This window comes from Chlorocebus sabaeus, chromosome 21 (assembly GCF_047675955.1).
Source record: "Chlorocebus sabaeus isolate Y175 chromosome 21, mChlSab1.0.hap1, whole genome shotgun sequence".
In the NCBI taxonomy this organism is placed as follows: Eukaryota; Metazoa; Chordata; class Mammalia; order Primates; family Cercopithecidae; genus Chlorocebus; species Chlorocebus sabaeus.
Window position 1 is genome coordinate 18,752,706 of NC_132924.1, and position 24,520 is coordinate 18,777,225.

The 24,520-nt window shown below is 40.3% G+C and overlaps 1 pseudogene; it reads right to left on the reverse strand.

Annotated features, from left to right (window-relative positions):
- Window positions 1-23,877: 23,877 nt before the first annotated feature.
- On the reverse strand, window positions 23,878-24,277 carry LOC140709587 (small ribosomal subunit protein uS8-like; annotated as a pseudogene).
- Between the last annotated feature and the right edge of the window lie 243 nt (window positions 24,278-24,520).

A 24,520-nucleotide genomic window follows, 5' to 3' on the forward strand; every position in this document is an offset into this window, starting at 1 on the left:
GTGAGCTGAGATCCGGCCACTGCACTCCAGTCTGGGCGACAGAGTGAGACTCCGTCTCATAAAAAAAAACAAAAACAAAAACAAAAAAAAAAAATAATAATAATAATAAAAAGAAAGCAGATTTCCTAACATGTGATTGGTGAACATGTTGAAGAAGTTTAGAGTTCTTTAGGTGAACTTGGGCAGGATTTAACAATAGTATATAGAAAATTAAGCAAATGAGGCAGGGCGTGGTGGCTCATACCTGTAAGCCCAGCACTTTGGGACGCCAAGAAGGGCAGATCACTTGAGGTCAGGAGTTGGAGACCAGCCTGGCCAACATGGTGAAACCCCATCTCTACCAAAAATATAAAAATTCACTGGATATGCTCGCTTGAATCCAGGAAGCAGAGGTTGCAGTGAGCTGAGTTTGTGCCACTGCACTCCAGCCTGGGTGACAGAGCAAGACTCTGTCAAAAAAAAAAGACCCTGTAATCCCAGCACTTTGGGAGACTGAGGCAGGCAGATCACAAGGTCAAGAGATGGAGACCATCCTGGCTAACATGGTGAAACCCTGTCTCTACCAAAAGTACAAAAAATTAGCCAGGCATGGTGGCGGGGGCCTGTAGTCCCAGCTACTTGGGAGGCTGAGGCAGGAGAATGGCCTGAACCTGGGAGGGAACTGGCAGTGAGCCGAGATTGCGCCACTCTAACCTGGGCAACAGAGCAAGACTCCATCTCAAAAACAAACAAAAAAAAGAAAAAAAGAAAAGAAAAGAAAATTAAGCAAATGAGACTGTCTCAAAAAAAAAAAAAAAAAAAAAAATTCAGCAGATGAAAAAACAAGGTAGTTATTAGCTCCAGAAAAAGCAAACATATACATGAAAAGAAGTGTAAGCATGGGCCGGGTATGTTGGCTTACGCCTGTAATCCCAGCACTTTGGGAGGCTGAGGGAGAATTGCTTGAAACCGGGAGAGGGAGGTTGCAGTGAGCTGAGATTGCACCACTGCACTCCAGCTTGGGTGACAGAGCAAGACTCCATCTCGGGGGGGAAAAAAAAAAGTGTAAGCATGGTGCATGGCTCAACTGTGAAAGGAAAATAATTGATACAGATTTAACCAGACATAGTATGATGCTATATTAAGAGATGGAGGGAGGGAAGTGAATGTGGGGACAGTGGGGAGGGTCAAAGGACTAGAGGTCTAAAATTCGATATTAGGAAGTCAGTCAATAATGACTCAACTTGTAAAGTTAAGAAGTATGCTATTTAAACACAAGATCTATAGAACTTCTAAAAGAAAACACAAGAGGACATCTTGGCAAGTTTGGGATAGGCAAAGATTTCTCAGCTAGGACATAAAAAGTACAAACTGTAATAGAAAAAAATTGGTAAGTTGGATTTCAGTAAAATTGCCAAATTCACAGTGTCTTGATTACTGCAGCTTTAGAGCAATTCATGACATCAGGTAGTCTCAGTCCTCCAGTGTTCTTCTTCAAGATTTCTTTGGCTATTCTAGCTCCTTTGCCTTTCCGTAGTCATTCTAGCAGCTTATTAATTTCTACAAAATAAGCCTGTTGAGGTTTTGACAATCAATTCATTTGACTAAAAATATTAATATATAAAAGCTTGTAATCATTCATCATAAAACCTGGATCCCATGTGTGAGTTCGCTTGTAACAAGGTAAGTAATGTATTTTTGAATAAGGTGTGTAACTTATCAGTCAGGATTGTGCATACCACAGCAAGCTGGCCTGGGTCTAAATCCTGGCTCTGCCACTTACTAGCTGTGCGCGCAAGGTTTTTCACTTTCTATGCCTCATTTATACAAGTAGGGGTCATAACAGCATGCAGTTCATGAGGTGGTTGAAATGTAAATGAGTTAATATACAGAAAATTCTTGGGTTGATATCTGGACTGTATCAAGTCCTCTTGCTCTTATAATTTTATTGATTTTTTTTTTCTTACCTTATCCCCAAATCTATTTAAGGTGGCTTACAAGGACACACAAAATATATCAGTGTAGATTAAATTAAAAGTCAAAACAAAAGCAAAGAAAAAATAATTCTAGAACTTCTACCAACAGATTTTGTATTTTCAGTATTTTCCAAAAATTCTCATTAAACATGTTTTTCTCTCTTATCAGGAATTTTACATGTCTAGTTAGATACACAGATAAAATAAAAAATAAACCAGAAAGAAAGTCCATACTGAGTCCACAAGGAGGCCTGCTGGAGGAACAAAGCCAGCAGAACAGCGAGCTGAAAGGTGCCCTGGGAGTGATGGAAGGGGACTGGGAGCGCCCTGCCGGTCACTTCTTAAACAGCTTGAAAGCCACTCTGAAGAATTCCATCCAGGCATGAGAGAGAGACAGTAAAGACTTTAGAGAAAGGAGATTGCATCACTCAAGTGATGCTTCAAAAGGGTGATCGCTCTTTGGCCTTTATTAATTTCATGATCAGGTGTTTAAGAGTTATCACGGCAAGATTTAAGAAACCCGTTTTAGTTTAAGGAAACACTCAACTAAACTAAAACGAAGGTAAGAAAGTAGAGTTATTTTTTATTAGGATCGGCCATTCACAGCAGACTGGCTATCACTCATTTTTGGAAATCTAGGTCTGAAATAAATACGCCCCTTGGGTAACACATGTTGAGAATCAAAGAGTAATATTTTAGGGCCCGAGAACTCCAGACTTTTTTAGGTTTCCAAATGATCTCCCGTGGTACAAAAACGTTTATGGAAAGATAGAGAGCCAGTGTTCTGAAAAATTGCTTTTCTTTTTTATCCTTTTCTGCAATCAAGGTTGAAGTAACCTGGGAAACGTTAAACTTGTAGGTTCTTTTGGTCTGAAGTTTTCTCATTAGCCTGGGCAGCTACATCTGTTTGCAACTTTGCTATAATATGTACCCTGTACTGGAACAGTAAACCCCTAGAGACAAGGAAGCATTTATCACCCTAAGAACTGATTTGCACTTTCTCTAGTTTTCTAGGGGTAACAAGGAGGTGATGGCAGTTTAACCCGCAGCGTAGAGCAGTCATGCTCTCTTGGCTGGGCATTGCAGTCCCCTGGGAAACAGTGCAGATGCCTGAGTTGTATTTCAGGCTCCCTGAGTCGGAATCTCTACAGGTGAAGGGAAAGCATCTGTAAGCATGGGCAAAGCCCATAAGGAGGCCTGCTGGAGTCTCAAAGCCGGCAGAACCAGCACAAATGTGCTCCGGAAGTAGCGGAAGGAGACAGGAAGGGCACGGTGGAATCACTTCTTAAACACCTCATTCACTTCACACGTGATTTTCATGAGCAGCCACCCTTGGTAAGCATGAGCCCCGAGGGACCTGGCACTTGAAGAAGATTCCCTGGGGGAGTTCATGCAGTGCCCTCCCGCCCCGCCCTGGGTGGCTCTCCCCTGCTGTTTCTGCTGCCCAGTGGCAGACACGGTAGGGGCACAGTGGCAGGTGGCGGGAAGGGGGCTCCGTACTTCTCTGTCCTAGAGATAATAGAGCGTACAGTTAAATTTGTTTTGTGTTAAGGGGGTCCTTTTGTCGCATTATCTCAGGGTCAGCAGAGAACAACCTAATGATCATATTTCATTTTCAGGCTCTAAAAGCCTGTTTTGTTTTTAACCAATACTTTGTCCTTCTCTTCTCCCTAAGTTATAAAAGGAATCAGATTTTCCTGTCTCAAATTTCATCTGAATGTTATTCAAAAGCAAATAAACGCTGAGGTACTAGAGAAGGTTGAACACAAGAAATTTCAGGACATGTGTATAATAAGGTTAATGTTAAATTCAAAGTAAGATCTGGGGGAGAATAAAAAACGTTTCCTATCCAGTAAAAGCATTGCAAATAGAAGTTTTAACCCAGATCATTATAAATTCATGTTGCATCTTTTGGTAATATGTTTAAAAAATAAAGTAGTAAAGAAATAAAAGTGAAACCGTGTTTGTCATCTGCCTTCTGTACCAAAAAAGGTGGGACATTGAGGGAAAATGGCTCAAGTAGCAAATGCATTGAGGTTGGAAAGCTATTACTAATTCAGGAGCAAATGCATTAGGTGGTGCCGTATGGTCAGATTCTATTAAAGAGCAGCACATGGAGACAGCCTCTTCATAATTCATGGGGCAATTTCCCTTGCTTTTGGGGGAGGAGCATTCTTATCAATACAAATTTGTCCTTGTGAGTGAATTGTTAAGATTGTCATTTATGTGTTTGACTATTTAATTCTACAGACACTCTTAGTTAAGTTGTGAAAGTGTGTAGCTGATCAGAAGCTGATTTCGTCATCTTTTTACAGTGTTGTTTTTTAACTTTTCCAGTCTTGTAATATGTTGGTTGATTAAAAGCAAAGTTTATTAAGAATTTGTTCTTTGGTGTTTAAATAGTTCTAAGGCCGAACCCACCTTTGACAAAAAACAAAAACAAACAGAAACATAAACACACACAAAAAAACCACTTCTAACTTTGATGTAAGAAAAGTAATATATTTTTATTCAGGGTTTAATCTTCTCTTCTACCGACTTACAAATTTTTTAAAATCCAGTTGACTCTATGGATGAAAACAAATGGCTTCGTTTATACTCAGTTCCAAAATATTTAACCTTTTTTTTTTTTTTTTTAAGATAGAGAGTCTCACTCTGTCACCCAGGCTGGAGTGGAGTGGTGCAGTCTTGGCTCAGTGCAACCTTCGCCTCCTGGGGTCAAGCGATCCTCCCACCCCAGCCTCCCTGGTAGCCAGGACTACAGAAACATGCTACCACTGCTAGCTATTTTTCTTTTTTTTATCTTTTGTGGAGATGAGGTTTCATCACATTGTCCAGGCTGGTCTTGAACTCCTAAGCTCAAGCAATCCTCCCACTTTGGCATCCCAAAGTGCTGGGATTACAGGTGTGAGCCACTCCTGTAATACATAGGAATCTGGCCAATTCCTATGTATTTAAAGATGTGAAACAAAAACAAAAAAGAAGAAGAAGAAGAAGTTGGGGTTTGGGTTGGGATTTCTTGTCCATAAGTATATTTTAATGGCTCTGTTAAAAAAAAAAATTATTTCCCATTTACTACTAAGAATTACTGATTTTTAAGTGTATATTTGCTAAAATTCAGCCAAGAATTTGCAGCATCTCAGTACATATTTTCTTTCTTTCTTTCTTTCTTTTTTTTTTTTTGAGATGGAGTCTTGCTGTGTGGCCCAGGCTGGAGTGCAGTGGCCCGATCTCGGCTCACTGCAAGCTCCGCCTCCCAGGTTCACGCCATTCTCCTGCCTCAGCCTCCTGAGTAGCTGGGAATACAGGTGCCCACCACCATGCCTGGCTAATTTTTTGTATTTATTTAGTAGAGATGAGGTTTCACTGTGCTAGCCAGGATGGTCTCAATCTCTTGATCTCGTGATCCACCCGCCTCGGCCTCCCAAAGTACTGGGATTACAGGCGTGAGCCATCGTGCTAGGCCCTCAGTGCATATTTTCATGTAACATTAGTTAAGTTCACAACCAGATAGGACAAAAAAGTAAAAATTTTTAAATAGAAAACAATAAAAATTATATTTAATGTCTGAGATTAGAGAAACATAAATATTTGGTTTTGTCCCAATAACCAGTTATTACTCACAATGTAAAAATAATCTTAGGAAAACAAAAGTAACCTCAACAGAGAGATAATTAGAGAAAATACTTGTTCATCCCAAAATGTCTATTTGGGAATATTTCACTGAAACATGTCCGATACCCTTACCTTTTTGTTTCCAAGGATATGTATTTTGAAATTCTGTTTTTGAAATAGACATGAAAAGTAATGAATACAATATAAAGTCCTTGGAAAGTTGAGCTTTCCAGGATTCATATATACTCTGAGAATTTAAAAGTAGGCATGTCATGGGGAGTTTGGGCCATGGCTTTTCCTTGGAGGCCACCAGTGGTGTGACTTAGAAATGGCCACACAGCAAGGGATCTGTGGATTTATGAAAGAATCTCCCAAGTAGACTAAAACTGGCTCCTTTTACCAACAGTGTGAAAGGAGTCAAGATTCTGGTGTTATACAAAAGGGCAGATGTCAGCATCCAGGAAGAAACAGGGTGGTTTTAGTTAGATATTCCCAAGTGTAAACAGTGAATTTGGTGTGCCATCCAAGCACAAAAAGCAATTGTAAAAGTTGAACTGGAGTTCAGGAGAGTGTCTGATCTAAAGATGAAGATCTGCAAAGATTTGGTTGCTGAAACCACAGTAGTAGACTAGAACCCTAGGTGGGTTGCTTTGATGATAGGACTGGAGATTCAAAACAGATCTGGGATATATTCAAATTTAGTATACAGGAGAGGAGAAAGAAACCAGTGTTGGAGGCTTCCCTATGGCTCTTAGCTCAACACACATTTAATTTTCAGTATACAGATTGATTTACAAAGTTGAATTATTTTCTTGATATTGAATAGGAAGAGTCCCTAAGGGCTTATATTAATCACTGTTTCTCTATGTTTTATTAAAAAGCAACAACAACAACAATGTTTCACACATACTCCCACCACCTGTACACAGTATCATAAACAATTTAACCAGTCTTTCAGTCAGGCAGTATTGTTTCCCTCTGGTTATTACCACATTCCATGTTGAGCCAGTTTCTTAACAAGGCAAGCTTACTCCCTATTTCTTTATCTTCCCCATGGATCTTGAGAATAGAATTTTTAAAAGTTTAAACAGTTGGGAAAGCTTGCAGATCTAATGCAGTTTTGCATGTTTGAGTTATATTGATATTGATATCGAGTTATATTGATGTTGGCTCCTCCAAAAGACATTTTCTGTATCTGGTGTAGAATTAGCTCATTATCTCAGCTAATGCTACCACATTCCAATTAGAATCCTTTTGAAAATCTGAAGCACTCAATACACAATGAGCATTTCAAATCACTTCTTTAAGTCTTGGTTATGGAAATGGAAGCATTCAAATCCCTGATATGATGATTACACTTGAGGCTTCATACCTGTACAGCCAAGGCAGACTATACAAAAGCAAATCGTGATTTGAAATTGAAGCCTATCTTTTGCTCTATTGTACCTAAGACTTTGAATCTCCTACTTTTAATCACTGGAATGGGTTGCTCCCTCTGTGGTAGCTGGATTATGTGACCAAAGTGAGGTTGGGTTTCTCAGATTGGGGCTGGGGGAAGGACACTGCTACCTCAGAAAAAGGGAGAAATCAGAGAGTGAAGCTGTGGGATAAATCTAGGACCCATAAAGGAAGTTTGAGGATCAAATATTTAGAGGAATAAAGATGGAATGAGATTAAAGATAAAAACTGAAGTCTGAGCTTAGGTTTGATTTTGGGAGGCAAGAGAATGTGAAAGAAAGGATCAGACAGGGTCCCTGAGCTACTTTCTGGAGCCTTGCTGTGTTTGAAGCTCACCTTTTAGAATGTTACATGGTTTGCTGTACCTGTTTTAAAGGACTAAGAGTGGAGCAAACAAAACCCTAGTCAGGCAGAAAAATCTCCCAGTTAGACTTATTGACATTTGACCTGAGCCCCATCTTGGGCAATCTTAGGTGGGAGATAAAAGATGGAGGTGGGGAAATCAAGATTTTAACCTTGCCCTCCTTTCAAGTCCAGGATGAAGCACTGACCACGATGCTGACAGGAGTCCTGTACTTCATGTGTTTACCCTGTTCTTGTGTTGTTATAAAGAAATAACAGGTTAGGTAATTTATAAAGAAAAGGGGTTTATTTGGCTCACAGTTAATTAAAGGCTGTACAAGAAGCATGGTGCTGGCACCTATTGGCTTCTGGTGAGTCCTTAGGAAGCTTTTACTGATGGCGGAAGGTGAAACAGGAGCAGCAACTCACATGGCAGAATGGGAGCAAGATAGTGGGGGGAGGGGAGGTGCCACACTCTTTTAAACAACCAGACTGCCATGAACTCACTCATTACCACAAGTATGTCACCAAGCCATTCATGAGGGATCCACACCCATGATCCAAACACCTCCCTGCAGGCCCTGCCTCCAACGTTGGAGATTACATCTCAAAATGAGATTTGGAGGGGGAAAACATCCAAACCATATCACTTCATTACAGACTGCTTGTCACAGCTGATGAAGAAGGCAGCTTCCAGGTGGGTGTTCTATAACACAGAGGTTGAACCTGAGCTGAATTCTTGTAGATAGTGGTGCATGAAAATATAGAATTTATTGTTTCTATGACCTTAAATGATTTAAATTTCAATAAAAATTTTCTAGTTTTCCAGAAGGAATCATGGGCCAAAATTGATCTTCCATCTTGTTAATGTGACCTCTACATAATGTTTCTTTATTCTTTTTCTACTCTTTGTCTCACCAAAGGGTGTCCTCCCCAACTTTACATTCATGTATAATCCAGAGAAGAACCAATGAGCCTCTGGACCATCCCACAACCAGTATCAAAACAATGGGTTTAATTCGGTGAGAAACTCAGTCTCCTGTTGAGCCTTGACTCCCTTATATCCCATATTCAATGAAAAACAAAATCAAGCCCATTTAAAATATTTTTTCTTCAGCTTTGTTTTTGTATCTCAGATGCAGAGAGTTGGGCAAACCATTTTCTTCCTTCCTAACACGTGGATATCAGTGGTCTATTCAAGGCCTTGCTTTTGTTTTAGTTATTTATTTTTATTCTCCTTTATTCCCTACCATACTCCTATTTATCTCTCTAATTATATATGTCCTACTTCTATAACATCTCTTCTTTTCCACTTTATGCCTTCGATATTGATCAGACAGACCATTAGAATAGTATATTAGCTGGTTTACCTCATTTCACCCTAAACTTCTCAACTCATTCTTTGCCGTTCTGACATCCTGAAAATATGGTTATAATCATCCGATGTCCCACCTTTGGCTCTACAAGATAAAGCTCAAACTTTTTCACACAAGGTGAAATATTCCCCAATACCATGTTCTCTGTACTCTCACCAGTCTTATCTTTCTTTCCACAGCCATACCTACACCCTTTCCTCTTTTCTCTTTTCTCCTATCCTGCACCTTCAGGTCTGTTTGGTAAACCCATATTTATGCTCCAAGGCTCTGATGATGGTTCCTTTATGAAGACTTCTTAATTGCCTGTCCATCATACAGAACTGACTATATGTATTTTTTTCTACCATATCCTGTTCTTAATTCTATAAAATAACTCCAGCACTCCATTGCATTTATAGTTTATAGATTTGAGTCCTCTGGAGGGAGTGACCATGTCTATCAGTCCTGGCGTCATTTTGAAAGTGCTTGGCAGGGACAAGGTCTTCGTTAGATGTTTTATGTCGAATGAACAATGAAATCTCATGATTAAGCAAAATCGTCCCAACAATTACGTCAAACTTGTGCTGGGTATCTATGGCTGATTATTATTCAGGAAGGAGGAAAATGTGTGTGGAGAGGGAGTAGGGTGGGGAGTGTCAGCCTGACCCAGAGCATTGTTCTGATCACGTAACTTTCTCCGGTCAAACACTCAATGGCTTTATTAAAGATGTGGCAGCCAAGCCCAACTCTTTTTTTTTTTTTTTGAGACGGAGTCTCACTCTGTCGCCCAGGCTGGAGTGCAGTGGCTGGATCTCAGCTCACTGCAAGCTCTGCCTCCCGGGTTCACACCATTCTCCTGCCTCAGCCTCCCGAGTAGCTGGGACTACAGGCGCCCGCCGCCTCGCCCGGCTAGTTTTTTGTATTTTTTAGTAAAGACGGGGTTTCACCGCGTTAGCCAGGATGGTCTCGATCTCCTGACCTTATGATCCGTCCGTCTCGGCCTCCCAAAGTGCTGGGATTACAGGCTTGAGCCACCGCGCCCGACACCAAGCCCAACTCTTAAGCCTGATGTGCAAGTCCCTTCATGGTCTGACTTAGACTTATCTTTGCAGGCTTGTCTCTCATGACTCTCTTTTATGTATTTTATGTTCCATCCAAAATGGGTCACCCATGATTACCCAAACCTGCCTATACCTGCCATCTCTGCCCCTTCGGTTTGTTGTCCAACAGCACCTCTCTTGGCTTTGGCTCCTGATATTCCATCAGTCCTTCAAGGTACCATTTGAATGCGACCTGTTCTAGGAAGATTTCCTTGAGTCCTCTAGCAAATATCTCCTTTTGAAAATCTTCCTTGCAGGCCGGGTATGGTGGCTCACACCTGTAATCCCAGCACTTTGGGAGGCTGAGGCCCACAGATCACCTGAGGTTAAGAGTTCAAGATCAGCCTGGTCAACATGGTGAAATCTCGTCCCTACTAAAAATACAAAAATTAGCTGGATGTGGTGGCACATGCCTGTAATCCCAGCTACTCGGGAGCCTGAGGTAGGAGAATAGCTTGAACCCAGAAAGGCAGAGGTTGCAGTGCTCTGAGATCATGCCACTGCACTCCAGCCTGGGACACAGAGTGAGACTCCATCTGTCTGTCTATCTATCTATCTATCTATCTATCTATCTATCTATCTATCTATCTATATCTATGTTCATGAGGTTTAAGGAACATATATATGTATTATATATATAGAGAGAGATTTTTATATATATATATATAAAATCTTCCTTTTAGTGTATCTTTATGGCACAAATACTAGTGTGCTTTGTTATTTGGGGATGTATTTATTTCACCAAATCAACCGGGAAGAGATTAAAACACACCTCATTTTATCGTACTTCACTTTATTACACTTCACAAATATTACACTTTTTACAAATTGAAGGTTTGTGGTAACTCCAAGTCCAGCAAATCTTTCGGGGCCATTTTTCCAACAGCATGTGCTCACCTCATCTCTGTGTCACATTTTGGTACTTCTTCCAATATTTCAAACTTTTTCATTAGCATTATATCTGTTAGGGCGATCTTTGATGTTACTATTGCAATTTTTGGGAGTGCCACAAAGTGCCTTCATGTAAGGCAGTGAACTTAATCAATAAATGTGTGTTCTGACTGTTTTACTGACCAACCAATCCTCCATTTATCTCCTTCTCCTCAGGCCTCCCTATTCTCTGAGACACAAAATGAAAATTAGTTCAATTAATATCCCTATAATGGCCTCTAAATGTTCAAATTAAGGAAGGAGTTGCATGTCTCTCACTTTAAATCAAATGCTAGAAATGATGAAGTTTAGTGAGAAAGGCATATTAAAAGCTGAGCTAGGCCAAATGCCAGGGCTCTTATGCCAAACAGTTAACTAAGTAGTGAAAGCAAAGGAAAAGTTCTTGAAGGAAATTAGAGGTGCTATTCTAGTGAGCACATGAGTGATAAGAAAGTGAAACAGCCTGATTGTTGACATGGAGAAAGTTTGAGTGGTCTGGATAGAAGACTGAGCCAGAAACAATGTTACCTTAAACCAAAGCCCAATCCAGAGTGAGGCCCTAACTCTCTTCAATTCTATGAAGGCCGGGAGAAGTGAGAAAGCTGCAGAAGAAAAGTTGGAAGCCAGCATAGGTTCGTTCATGAGGTTTAAGGAAAGAAGCCAGCTCTATAACATAAAAGTCAAGGTGGATCAGCGAGTGCTGATGTAGAAGCTGCAGTAAGTTTTCTAGAAGATCTAGCTAAGATCACTGATGAAGGTGGCTACACTAAACAACAGATTTTCAATGTAGACAAGACAGCCTTCTATTGGAAGAAGATGCCATCTAGGACTTTCCTAGCTAGAGAGGAGAAGTCCATGCTTGCCTTCAAAGCTTCAAAAAACAGGCATACTCTTGTTATGAGCTAATACAGCTGGTAACTTTAAGCTTAAGCTAATGCTCATTTACCATTCAAAAAAATCCTAAGCCCTTAAGAATTATACTGAATCTATTCTGCCTGTGCTCTACAAATAGAACTACAAAGCCTAGATGACAACACATCTATTTACAGAGTGGTTTACTGAATATTTTAGGCCCACTGTTGAGACCTACTGCTCATTAAGAATCCTTTCAAATTATTCCTGCTTATTGACAATGCACCTGGTCACCCAAGAGCTCTAATGGAGAAGTATAAGGAGAGAAATGTCATTTTAATGCCTGCTAACATAATATCCATTCAGCTGCCCACAGATCAGGGAGTAATTTTGACTTTTAAATTGTATTATTTAAGAAATACATTGCATAAGGCTATAGCTATCAAAATGATTCTTCTGAAAGATCTGAGCAGAGTATGTTGAAAACATTCTGGAAAGGATTCACCATTCTAGATGCCATTAAGATCATTCATGATTCATGGGAGGAGGTCAAAATATAAACATCAACAGGTTTTGGAAGAAACTGATTCCACCTTCATGGATGACTCTGAAGATTTTAAGACTCAGTGGAGGAAGTCACTGCAGATGTGGCAAAAATAGCAAGAGAGCTAGAATTAGAAGTAGAGCTTGGAGATGTGACTGAATTGCTCTAATCTCAGGATCAAACTTGAGTGGATGAAGAGTTGCTTCTTACAGATGATCAAAGTGATTTCCTGGAATGAAATCTACTCCTGGTGAAGATGCTATGAACATTGTTAAAAATGATAACAAAAGATTTAGAATATTATACAAAGTTAGTGGCAGGAGTTGAGAGAATTGACTCCAATTTTTTAAAATGTTGTGCTATGAGTAAAATGCTATCAAAGAACATTGCACACTACAGAGAAATCTTCCATGAAAAAAAGAGTTCGTTGATGCAGCAAGCTTCATTGTTGTGTTATTTTAAAAAATCTCCAGAGCCACCCCAGCCTTCAGAACCACCACCCTGATCAATCAGCAAGATCCTCCACCAACAAAAAGATTACAACTTGCTGAGGGCTCAGATGATCGTTAGCATTTTTTACCAAAAATGTATTTTTTAATTAAGGTATGTACATAGTTTTTCTAGACATAATGCTATTGCACAGTTAATAGACTGCAATATAGTGTTAACATAACTTCTGTATGCCCTGAGAAACTACAAAACTTGTATGGCTTGTTTTATAGTGATATTCAATTTATTGCAGCAGTCTAGAACCAAATCCACAATATCTGAGGTATGCCTGTATGTATTGTTGATTTTAATGCACCATTCTTCCTGCATCTCAGTACAAGTAAAAGGGAACTTAAAAAGTTAGCATTTTCCTGAGAATCTGCTATGCAGTAGGCACCAGTTGAGGTACATTTATACATTATGTCATTGTCCACTTTGACAGATGATAAAGTGAACGATTTGCTCATAATCACTGAACTAACAAGTGAGAGGCCAGGATGTGGACTCAGATTGCCTCTCCCACCTCCATGGTACTGCTGCTCAGGGCACTGTCAACGTGAGCTGGCATGTGAGTAAAAGTGATTCCCATCTGTGGACTTCTCTCTGCTGCTGCTGTTCAAACAAAAGGGAGACCTGTGAGCCACAGCTCATACCTGATTACTCAGACATGGACTCGTGGACTTGTGTGTCATCCAGGCCCTACATTCTTCCTTTCCTGTTCCTGGAGCTTTGATCATCACACTTGCTCTTTCATATGACCTTTACCTAGGGAAACCTCAATGGAAGCAGGGGGCACTCTGCTGTGGACTTTAATCTTTGAGGAAAGCTCTGGAGAAATGTTGTACTTTGAAGCTATTTGCTTAAGGTAGTTTCATAAAGCAACATCCTGATTTCATAGAAACTTAAAGTTTTCTGTTTTGAAGGGATCTGAGAGATCATTTGTGCATCCATTTTCTTCCTATTTCTTATTACAGATAAAAGTGACTACGTGAAGGGCTGGGCATGGTGGCTCACACCTGTAATCCCAGCTCTTTGGGAGGCCAAGATGGGCAGATCACTTGAGATCAGGAGTTTGAGACCAGCCTGGCCAATATGGTGAAACCCCGTCTCTACTAAAAAATACAAAAATTAGCCAGGAGTGGTAATGCATACCTGTAATCTCAGCTACTACGGAGGCTGAGACGGAAGAATTGTTTAAACCCAGGAGGCAGAGGCTGCAGTGAGCCAAGATAATGCCATTGTGCCACTGCACTCCAGCCTGGGTGACAGAGTGAGACTCCAGCTCAAAAAAAAAAAAAAAAAAAAAAAAAAAAAAAGTGACTATGTGAGTTATACTTTGGAGATCTCTGGGGTTAAGGCCTGTTGTTACATATTATAGAACATCTCCTCTTGTTTTTTTGTTTTGTTTTTTGGCATTTATATCATTTTAACAAAAGAAGTGAGAAAGGCCAAGTGTCTAGAATGCTTCCTCTTTTAGCAGTAGAACCTCAGGAGGTAGACTTTTAGCAAGAAGCCTGCTAAACTGGAGACTAATTCCCTCCAACTTTGGTTAAATTTCTATCCCCCCATTAAAACCCCCAAATGCAAAATCATTAGCAGCATTCATTGCTCCTTGTAAGAGCTGGGAGTGCACCCCAGATGTTGTGTTTTGAGCACAAAGACCTGTGAGCCAGATTCACAGCATGGCTTAGAACCTTCTGAATCCCGCCCACTCTACAAGATACTCTTTGTGGCCTCTCCTAGGCTTCCAACATTATTATACAACCCCATGCTCCTTCCTCTTTTGTAACCTCTCAGACAAGTAATAGATGCACTGTAGTCTTTGCCAGAAAATAAAATGAAAAGGAATGAGAAGTCCCTGCCAGAGTGGTTTTCTTTTGATGCCTTCTTTCATCTTCCTTCACCTCCCCTGTGGGGAAAAATAAGGCAATGTATTTATCAGCTTTTATTATCTTGATTTATAACCTCAGGTCCCAATTAGAAGGTAAAACATAAAGGCATAGATTTAAATGGTGCCAATTGTGCCCTTTCCGTTTCATTCTTTTCTCTCTTTTGTCAGAAAAAAATCCTTTGATTTCATTTCTTCATTCTTTGTAATACCGTATTGATCTGCCAGTATAGAGAATGCATCAGCAACTCTCTTATCTTTGGCTAATGCTACATTTTTCTGCACTAACTACAACCCACAAACTGTACATTCGTATCATTACATGCCTGGTTTGCACACATTAAATCAGGTATACAATGTACATTCTATACTTTATTGAGTTGACTGTGACAAGAATTGTGATGAATGGCATTTAATAGCTTTCATTTATCATCCAGAAAGCTTCATTTTCCAACATCAATCAGGCAATTAAAAGGACCACTAGTAGGCTGACCTATTATGTGTCTCCATTCTCTTGCTTCGTTTCATGTTCATTGTGGTTCACAGTACAGAATGATGGCATGCCTGCATTCATTCATTCATTCATTCAGACAATTTTCATTGCATGCCTTCTATGTGCTGGACACCAGTTGAGGCACGGAGAGCAACACTAAAATAACAGACAAAATCCTTTCTCTTGTGTGGCTAACAAGAAAGGGCTGGGAAGGATAACAGACCAATAAACCGTGTATTTGTAATATATGCAGGGGCGTGAGCACTAGGCTGGGGAAAGGGCTAGTGAGGACAGGAAAGGGAAAGGAGGCCACAGCAGTCAGGGAGAACCTCTTTAAGAAGGTGACGTGGAGCAGAGACTTGCATGAAGTAGAGAAGCAAACTCTGCAGCCACCCGTGAAGCCCTTCCAAGCACAGGGAGCAACATGTGTCAAGCAACATGAGGATGCAGCAGAGCCAACATATATGAGAAACTGAAAGGGCCTGAAATCTGGTGTGCAGGGAGTGACCGGGAAAGTGGCTGGAGAGTAGGTAGCAGATGGATAGATTTACGTAAGGCGGTGTGAGCCGACGACAACTTGATTTCATTCTGAGAAAGCTGGGATGCCATCAGAGGGTTTTGAGCAGAAGGAACATAATCTGACTTTTGCTTTAAAGGAGTCACTCCAGCTATAGTGAGAATAGACAATTGAGGGTAACAGTAGAAACCAGGAAACCAGATATGAGTTATTACAATAATCTGGGAAAAGATAATGGTGGCTTAGACCAGGATGGCAGTGGTGGAGGGTAGAGAGACAGGGTTAGGTTTGTATTGTGAAGGCAAAGCCAGTAGGCTTTGCTGACTAACTAGATATGTGATGAGAGGAGTGGGAACAAGGGTAACTCCAAGAATTGGGGATGCATAGCTGGATAAATCAAGTTGGTGTTTGCTGAGAGAGGGAAGCCTGAAGAAAGAGAAATTAGAGACAGGCAGGAAGGAACCAAGAGCTCTCTTTTGCGCATATTAATTTGGGGTTCCTACCCCCCAACAATCATCAATTAATAAATTGTCATCCTTCTTATAGATTAGTCTTGATTGCAATGTAGACTTGTGGTTGACTGTGGTCTCTGGAGCCTGTCTTCCTTGTCTTGAAGCCCACCCACACTAGCTCTGTAATCTGAAGGAAATGACAACTTTTCTGTACCTCAGTTTCTTTTAATGTTTAGTTTTCTTATACAAAAATTTTTTTCCATTAGTTATTGGAGTACAGGTGGTATTTGGTTACATGAGTAAGTTCTTCAGTGGTGATTTGTGAGATTTTGGTGTACCCATCACCCAAGCAGTATACACTCCACCATATTTGTAGTCTTTTATCCCTTGACCCCTTCCCACTCTTCCCCTGAAATCCCCAAAGTCCATTGGATCATTCTTATACCTTTGCATAATAATTACATTAGATTGTACAATGTGTATTCTATACTTTATAGCTTAGCTTTACTTTATAGCTTAGCTCCCACATATCAATGAGAACATGTGATGTTTGGTTTTCCATTTTTGAGTTAGTTCACTTAGAATAATAGTCTCCATTCTCAGCCAGGTCACTGAAAATGCTGTTAATTCATTCCTTTTTATGGCTGAGTAGATAACATAATACCACAGTTTCTTTATCCACTTGTTGATTGATGGGCATTTGGGTTGGTTCCATGATTTTGCAATTGGGAATTTTGCTTCTATAAACATGCATGTGCAAGTATCTTTTTCGAATAATGACTTCTTTTCCTCTGGGTAGATACCCAGTAGTGGGATTGCTGGATCAAATGGTAGTTCTACTTTTAGTTCTTTAAGGAATCTCCATACTGTTGTCCATAGTAGCTGAACTAGTTTACAGCAGTGTAGAAGTGTTCCCTGTTCACCACATCCATGCCAATATCTACTGTTTTTCATTTTTTTGATTATGGCCATTTTTGCAGGAGTAAGGTGGTATCACATTGTGGTTTTGATTTGCATTTCCCTGATCATTAGTAATGTTGAGCATTTTTTCATATGTTTGTTGTCCATTTGTATATCTTCTTTTGAGAATTGTCTATTCATGACCTTAGCCCATTTTTTGATGGGATTGCTTGTTTTTTTCTTACTGATTTGTTTGAGTTCATTGTAAATTCTGGGTATTAGTCCTTTGTCAGATGTACAGATTGTGAAGATTTTCCCCACTCTGTAGGATGTCTGTTTACTCTGCTGACTGTTACTTTTGCCATGCAAAAGCTCTTTAGTTTATTTAGGTCCCAGCTATTTATCTTTATTTTTATTGCATTTGCTTTTGGGTTCTTGGTCATGAAATTCTTGCCCAAGCCAATGTCTAGAAGGTTTTTTCAGTGTTTTCTTCTAGAATTTTGATAGTTTCAGGTATTAGGTTTAAGTCCTTAATCTATATTGAGTTGATTTTTCTATAAGGTGAAATGTGAGGATCCAGTTTCATTCTCCTACATGTGGCTAACTGATTATCCCAGCACCATTTGTTGAAAAGGGTGTCCTTTCCCCACTTTATTTTTTGTTTCCTTTGTCAAAGATCAGTTGGTTGTATGTATTTGGGTTTATTTCTGGGTTCTCTATTCTGTTCCATGGGTCTATGTGCCTGTTTTTACACCAGTACCATGCTGTTTTGGTGATTATGGCCTTATAGTATAGTTTGGAATCAGGTACTGTGTGATGTCTCCAGGTTTTTTGTTTGTTTCTTTTTTGTTTTTGTTTTTGTTTTCGTTTTTGTTTTTGGCTTAGTCTTGCTTTGGCTATGTGGGCTCTTTCTTTGGTTCCATATGAATTTTAGAACTGTTTTTTCTAATTCTGTGAAGAATGATGGTGGTATTTTGGTGGGAACTGTGTTGAATTTGTAGATTGCTTTTGGCAGTATGGTCATTTTTACAGTATTGATTCTACCCATCCATGAGCAGGGGATGTGTTTCCATTTGCTTCTGTCGCCTATGATTTCTTTCAGCAGTGTTTTGTAGTTTTCCTTGTAGAGGTCTTTTGATTCCTTGGTTAGGTATGTTCTTAAGTTGTTTTTTTTTTTTTTTTTTTTGCAACTACTGTAAAAGAAGGTTGAGTTCTTTATTAGATTCTCTGCTTGGTTGCTGTTGGTGTATAGAAGAGCTACTGATTTGTGTACATTAATCTTGTATTGGGAAACTATGCTGAATTCTTTTATCAGTTCTAGGAGTTTTTGGAGGAGTCCTTAGGGTTTTCAAGGTAAGTGATCATACTGTCAGCAAACAGTGACAGTTTGACTTCCTCTTTACCAATTTGGATGCCCTTTATTTCTTTCTTTTGTCTGGTTGCTCTGTCTAGGACTTCCAGTACTATCTTCAAGAGGAGTGGTAAGAGTGGGCAATCTTTGTCTTGTTCCAGTTCTCAGAGGAAATGCTTTCAACTTTTCCCCATACAGTATTATGTTGGCTGTGTGTGTGTGTCATAGATGGCTTTTATTACATTAAGGGATGTCCCTTGTATGCTGATTTTGCCGAGAGTTTTAATTATAAAGGGGTGCTGGATTTTGTCAAATGCTTTTTCTCTATCTATTGAGATGATCATGTGATTTTGTTTTTAATTATGTGTATGTGGTGTATCATATTTATTGACTTGCATACATTAAACCATCCCTGCAGCCCTGGTGTGAAATACACTTGATCATGGTGTTGTTGGATTTGGTTAGCTAGTATTTTGTTAAGGACTTTAGCATCTATGTTCATCAAGGATATAGGTGCATAGTTTTCTTGTTTGGTTATATCCCTTCCTGGTTTTGGTATTAGGGTGATGCTGGCTTCATAGAATGAATTAGGGAGGATTCCTTCTTTCCCTATCTTGTGGAATAGTGTCAAAACTATTGACACCAATTCTTTTTTGAACATCTGGTAGAATTCTGCTGTGAATCTGTCTGGTCCTGGACATTTTTTGGTTGGTAGTTTTTTAACTACCGTTTCTATCTCACTGCTTGTTATTGGTCTGTTCAGGATATCTAATTCTTACTGATTTAAACTAGGAGTGTTGTATTTTTCCAGGAATTTATCCATCTCCTCTAGGTTTTCTAGATTATGTGCACAAGGTGTCCACAGTAGCCTGGAATGATCTTTTGTATTTCAGTGGTGTCAGTTGTAGTATCTCCTGTTTCATTCCTTAGTGGGGTTATTTGGATTTTCTCTCTTCTTTTCGTAGTTAATCTTGCTAACAGTCTATCAATTTTATCTTTTTAAAGAATCAGTTTTTTGTTTCATTTATCTTTTGTATTTTTTTTGTTTCAATTTCATTTAGTTCTCCTCTGATCTTGGTTATTTCCTTTCTTCTGCTGGGTTTGGGTTCGGTTTATTCTTATTTCTCCAGTTCCTTGAGGTGTGATCTTAGAATGTCAGTTTGTGCTCTTTCAGTCTTTTTGAGGTAGGCATTTAGGACAATGAACTTGCCTCTTAGCACTGCCTCTGCTGTACCCCAGAAGTTTTGGTAGGTTGTGTCATTATTGTCATTCAGTTTGAAGGATTTTTAAATTTCCATCTTGATTTTGTTTTTGACCCAATGCTCATTCAGGAGTAGGTTATTTAATTTCCATGTATTTGCATGTTTTTAAAGGTTCCTTTTGGAGTTGATTTCCAGTTTTATTCCACTGTGGTCTAAGAGAGTGATTGATATAATTTCAATTTTCTTAAGTTTATTGAGGCTTATTTTATGACCTATCATATGGTCTATCTTGGAGAAAGTTCCATGTGCTGCTGAATAGAATGTGTATTCTGTGGTTGTTGGATGAAATGTTCTGTGTATATCTGTTAAGTCCATTTGTTCCAAGGTATAGTTTAAATTCATTGTTTCTTTGTTGGCTTTCTGTCTTGATGACCTGTCTAGTGCTGTCAGTGGAATATTGAAGTCTCCTACTGTTACTGTGTTGCTGTCTATCTCAATTCTTATGTCTATTAGTAATTGTTTTATAAATTTGGGAGCTTCAGTGCTACGTCCATATATGTTTAAGATTGTGATATTTTCCTGTTGGACAAGGCCTTTTACTATCATATAATGTCCCTCTTTGTCTCTTTTAACTGCTGTTGTTTTAAAGTTTGTTTTGCCTGATATAAAAATAGCTACCCCTGCTCGCTTTTGGTGTCCATTTGCATGAAATGCCTTTTTCCACCCCTTTACTTTAAGTTTATGTGAGTCCTTATCTATTAGATGAGTCTCCTGAAGGCAGCAGATAGTTGCTTGTGAGTTCTTTTTTTTTTTTTTTTTGAGACAGAGTCTCGCTCTGTCGCCCGGGCTGGAGTGCAGTGGCTGGATCTCAGCTCACTGCAAGCTCAGCCTCCCGGGTTTACGCCATTCTCCTGCCTCAGCCTCCCGAGTAGCTGGGACTACAGGCACCCGCCACCTCGCCCGGCTAGCTTTTTATATTTTTTAGTAGAGATGGGGTTTCACCGTGTTAGCCAGGATGGTCTCGATCTCCTGACCTCGTGATCTACCCGTCTCGGCCTCCCAAAGTGCTGGGATTACAGGCTTGAGCCACCGCACCCAGCCCTTGTGAGTTCTTATTCATTCTGTGATTCTGTATGTTTTAAGTGGAGCTTTTAGGCCATTTACATTCAATGTTAGTATTGAAATGTAAAGTACCATTGAAATGTAAGGTACCATTGCATACATTGTACTGTTTGTTGTCTGGGTACTTGGGTTTTTTTGTTTTTTGTTTTACTTTTTAACTTGTACTTTTGCTTTTGTTTTATGGGTCCTGTGTGATTTACGCTTTTTTTTTTTTTTTTTAAGGCGGAGTCTCATTCTGAAAACAAGTCACTAAGCACACACTGACTCAAGGGGTAAGGAAGTAGACTCCACCTCCTTTAAGGAAAATTACCTACATCAATTATTTGGATTCTTCTGCATGTGAAATTTATCTCTCATTTTCATTTACTTATTTATTCAAACTTTATTTATTTATTTATTTATTTATTTATTTATTTTTATTGAGACGGAGTCTCACTCTGTCACCTAGGCTGGAGAGCAGTGGTGCAGTCTCGGCTGACTGCAACGTCTGCCTCCTGGGTTCAAGCAATTCTCCTGCCTCAGCCTCCCAAGTAACTGAGATTACAGGTGCCTGCCACTGCATCTGGTGATTTTTTGTATTTTTGGTAGAGACAGGGTTTCACCATGTTGGCCAGTCTGGTTTTAAACTCCTGACCTCAGGTGGTCCACCTGCCTCGGCCTCCCAAAGTGCTGGGATTAAAGGTATGAGCCACCGTGCCCAGACAACTTATGCTTTAAAGAGGTTCTGTTTGGATGTGTTTCCAGGATTTGTTTTAATATTTAGAGCTCCTTTTAGCAGTTCTTGTAGTGGTGGCATGGTCATGGTGAATTCTCTCAGCATTTGTTTGTCTGAAAAAGACTGTATCTTTCCTTCATGTATGTTGCCTAGTTTCACTGGATACAAAATTCTTGGATGATAATTGTTTTGTTTGAGGAGTCTGAAGGTAGGGCCCCAGTCCGTTCTGGCTTGTAGGATTTCTGCTGTGAAGTCTGCTGTTAATCTGGTAGGTTTTCCTTTATACATTACCTGGTGCTTCTGTCTCACAGCTTTTAAGTTTCTTTCCTTCATCTTAACTTTGGATAACCTGATGACAATATGCCTAGGTGAGGATCTTTTTGTGGTGAATTTCCCAGGTGTTCTTTGTGTTTCTTGTATTTGGCTGTTTAGGTATCTCACAAGGCTGGGGAAGTTTTCCTCGATTGTTCCCCCAAATATGTTTCCAAGCTTTTAGAATTCTCTTCTTCCTCAGGAACACCAATTATTCTTAGGTTTGTTCATTTAACATAATCCCAGACTTCTTGGAGGCTTTGTTCATATTTTCTTATGCTTTCCTTTTCTTTGTTGGACTGGGTTAATTTGAAGACCTTGTCTTTGATCTCTGAATTTCTTTCTTCTACATGTTCAATTCTATTGCTGAGACTTTCCAGAGCATTTTGCATTTCTAAAAGTATGTCCAAAGTTTCCTGAATTTTTTATTGTTTTTTCTTTAAGCTATCTATTTCCTTGAATATTTCTCCCTTCACATTTTGTACCATTTTTTTTCATTTCATTGCACTGGGCTTCGCCTTTCTCTTGTGCCTCCCTGCTTAATAACCAGCCTCCTGAATTCCTTTTCTTTTTCAGGTAAATCAGGGATTTCTTCTCAGTTTGGATCCATTGCTGGTGAACTAGTATGATTTTTTGGGGGCTTTTAAAGAGCCTTGTTTTCTCATATTACCAGGGTTAGTTTTCTGTTCCTTCTCATTTGGGTAAGACTGTCAGAGGGAAAGTCAAGTGCTGAATGCTGTTGTTCAGATTCTTTTGTCCCGCAGGGTGTTCCCTTTATGCAGTACTCTCCCCCTTTTCCCATGGATGCGGCTTCCTGTGAGCCAAATTGCAGTGATCGTTTGTCTCTCTTCTGGGTCTAGCCACCCAGTGAGTCTACCCGGCTCTGGGCTGGTACTACGGGTTGTCTACACAGAGTCCTGTGATGTAAACCATCTATGGGACTCTCAGCCATGGATACCAGTGCCTGTTCTAGTGGAGGTGGCGGTGGGGTGCAATGGACTCTGTGAGGGTTCTTAGCTTTGGTGGTTTAATGGGCTATTTTTGTGCTGGTTGGCCTCCTGCCGGGAGGTAGTGCTTTCCAGAGAGCATCAGCTGTAGTAGTATGGAGAGGAACCGGTGGTGGTCAGGACCCTAGAACTCCCACAATTATATGCTCTTTGTCTTCCATTACCAGGGTGGGTAGGGAAGGACCATCAGGTAGGGACACGTCTAGGCGTGTCTGAGATCAGACTTTCATTGGGTGGGTCTTGCTGCAGCTGCTGTGGGGTATGGGGTGAGATACTCAGGTCACTGGAGTTGAGTACCTAGGAGGATTATGGCTGCCTCTGCTGAGTCATGCAGGTTATCAGGGAAGTGGGGGAAAGCCGGCAGTCACAGACCTCCCCCAGCTTCCCCCGACATCCCTGAGTCTATTTCCAGGTGGAGGGTGACATCGGCTTGAAAACTTGCCCCAGGCTACCCACCTCCCAGCTGTGAAAGACAAGGGCTTGGTTCTTCCCCCACCTATGGAGTCTGCACACCACATTTGCACCCTCCCCCGAATTCTGGCCAGGAGGCCTCCCTCATCCTTACATGTTTCATGGTTTGTAGAACCTTGAGCCGTCCACAGGATAGGAACTAAAAACTCTGAGAACTCCAGGATGGTGTTTTGTGGTTGGCCAAGATCAGGCCTGTTTGATGCACCCTAGCAAAAGACAGGTCCCTGGAACTGATGCACACACAGCAACAGCACAGACAGGGATGATGCAGAGAACAGCGGGGACTCTCCAAACCCCTGGTGACCTGATGACTACTGTGCTGTCAGCAATGTGTGTGAGCACCCAGCTCCTGCACCTATCAATATTAAAAGATTTTTCTTTCCAGTCATGAGACTGAACTCTGCAAGATAAGTTTTGGCACTGGTGGAGAGCTGTGCTCAGAATTTGTTTTTTCCACTGAGGCATTTTATTTATAAATGTGTATTGTAAGCTGGCTGGACACAATGGCTCATGCCTATAATTCCAATACACTAGGAGGCTGAGGCAGGCAGACTGCTGGACTTCAGGAGTTCAAGACCAGCCTGGGCAACATGGGAGACCTCGTCTCTACTAAAAATACAAAAATTAGCTGGGAGAGGTAATGCCTGCCTGTAGTCCCAGTTACTCAGGAGGCTGAGGCAGGGGGATCGCTTGAGCCTGGGAGGTCAAGGCTGCAGTGAGCTGAGACCATGCTACTGCACTCCAGCCTGGGTAACAGAGTGAGACTCTGTCTCATAACAACAACAACAACAACAACAAAAAGTTATATTACATCCCTAGAAAAAATCCCAGGATTTTCTCTCCTGTGTGTTATCGTCTTGCTTCTTCATGGCCCATGATACCAGCTAAGGTTATCAGTACAAGGAAACCAAACTGGCAGGATGGGAGCAGATTATTAGTCATTTTTCTAGATCTTTGAGTTGCATATCAAATCTGGAACTAATCGCTTCACATTTGTTTAACCTGCCTGTGAGGTTGATAACAATTTTCCCAGCTCTGTGATCCTTAAGGATTTCAAATTCACAACGTAGCCATGCTTCGTCATCACAGTTAGAAACTGGACAACAACCTGAGAGCATGGCCTAGTAAGAACCTGGTGTTTGCCTCTCTTTTCGGCAGCACTGATGCTCTTGAGAACATCAGCCAGGACATTCATGCACATCATAGTGGCGGCACTGAAAGATGGTAGGAAGAGTTGCACTCAGGATTCTAATTCCTACATCTCCAGCTAATATGAGAGTATGAGATAAGTAAGTTGCAAGTAAATAATGAAGCCCACCTATCACACAATCATCTGCACAACCTGTAAAAGGATCATTACAGCATGAAAATATGTTTATGTTATGATATAGTAGTGAAACAAACAAGTGATAACATATATATCTGGATCCCTTGCTAATGTAAAATTTTA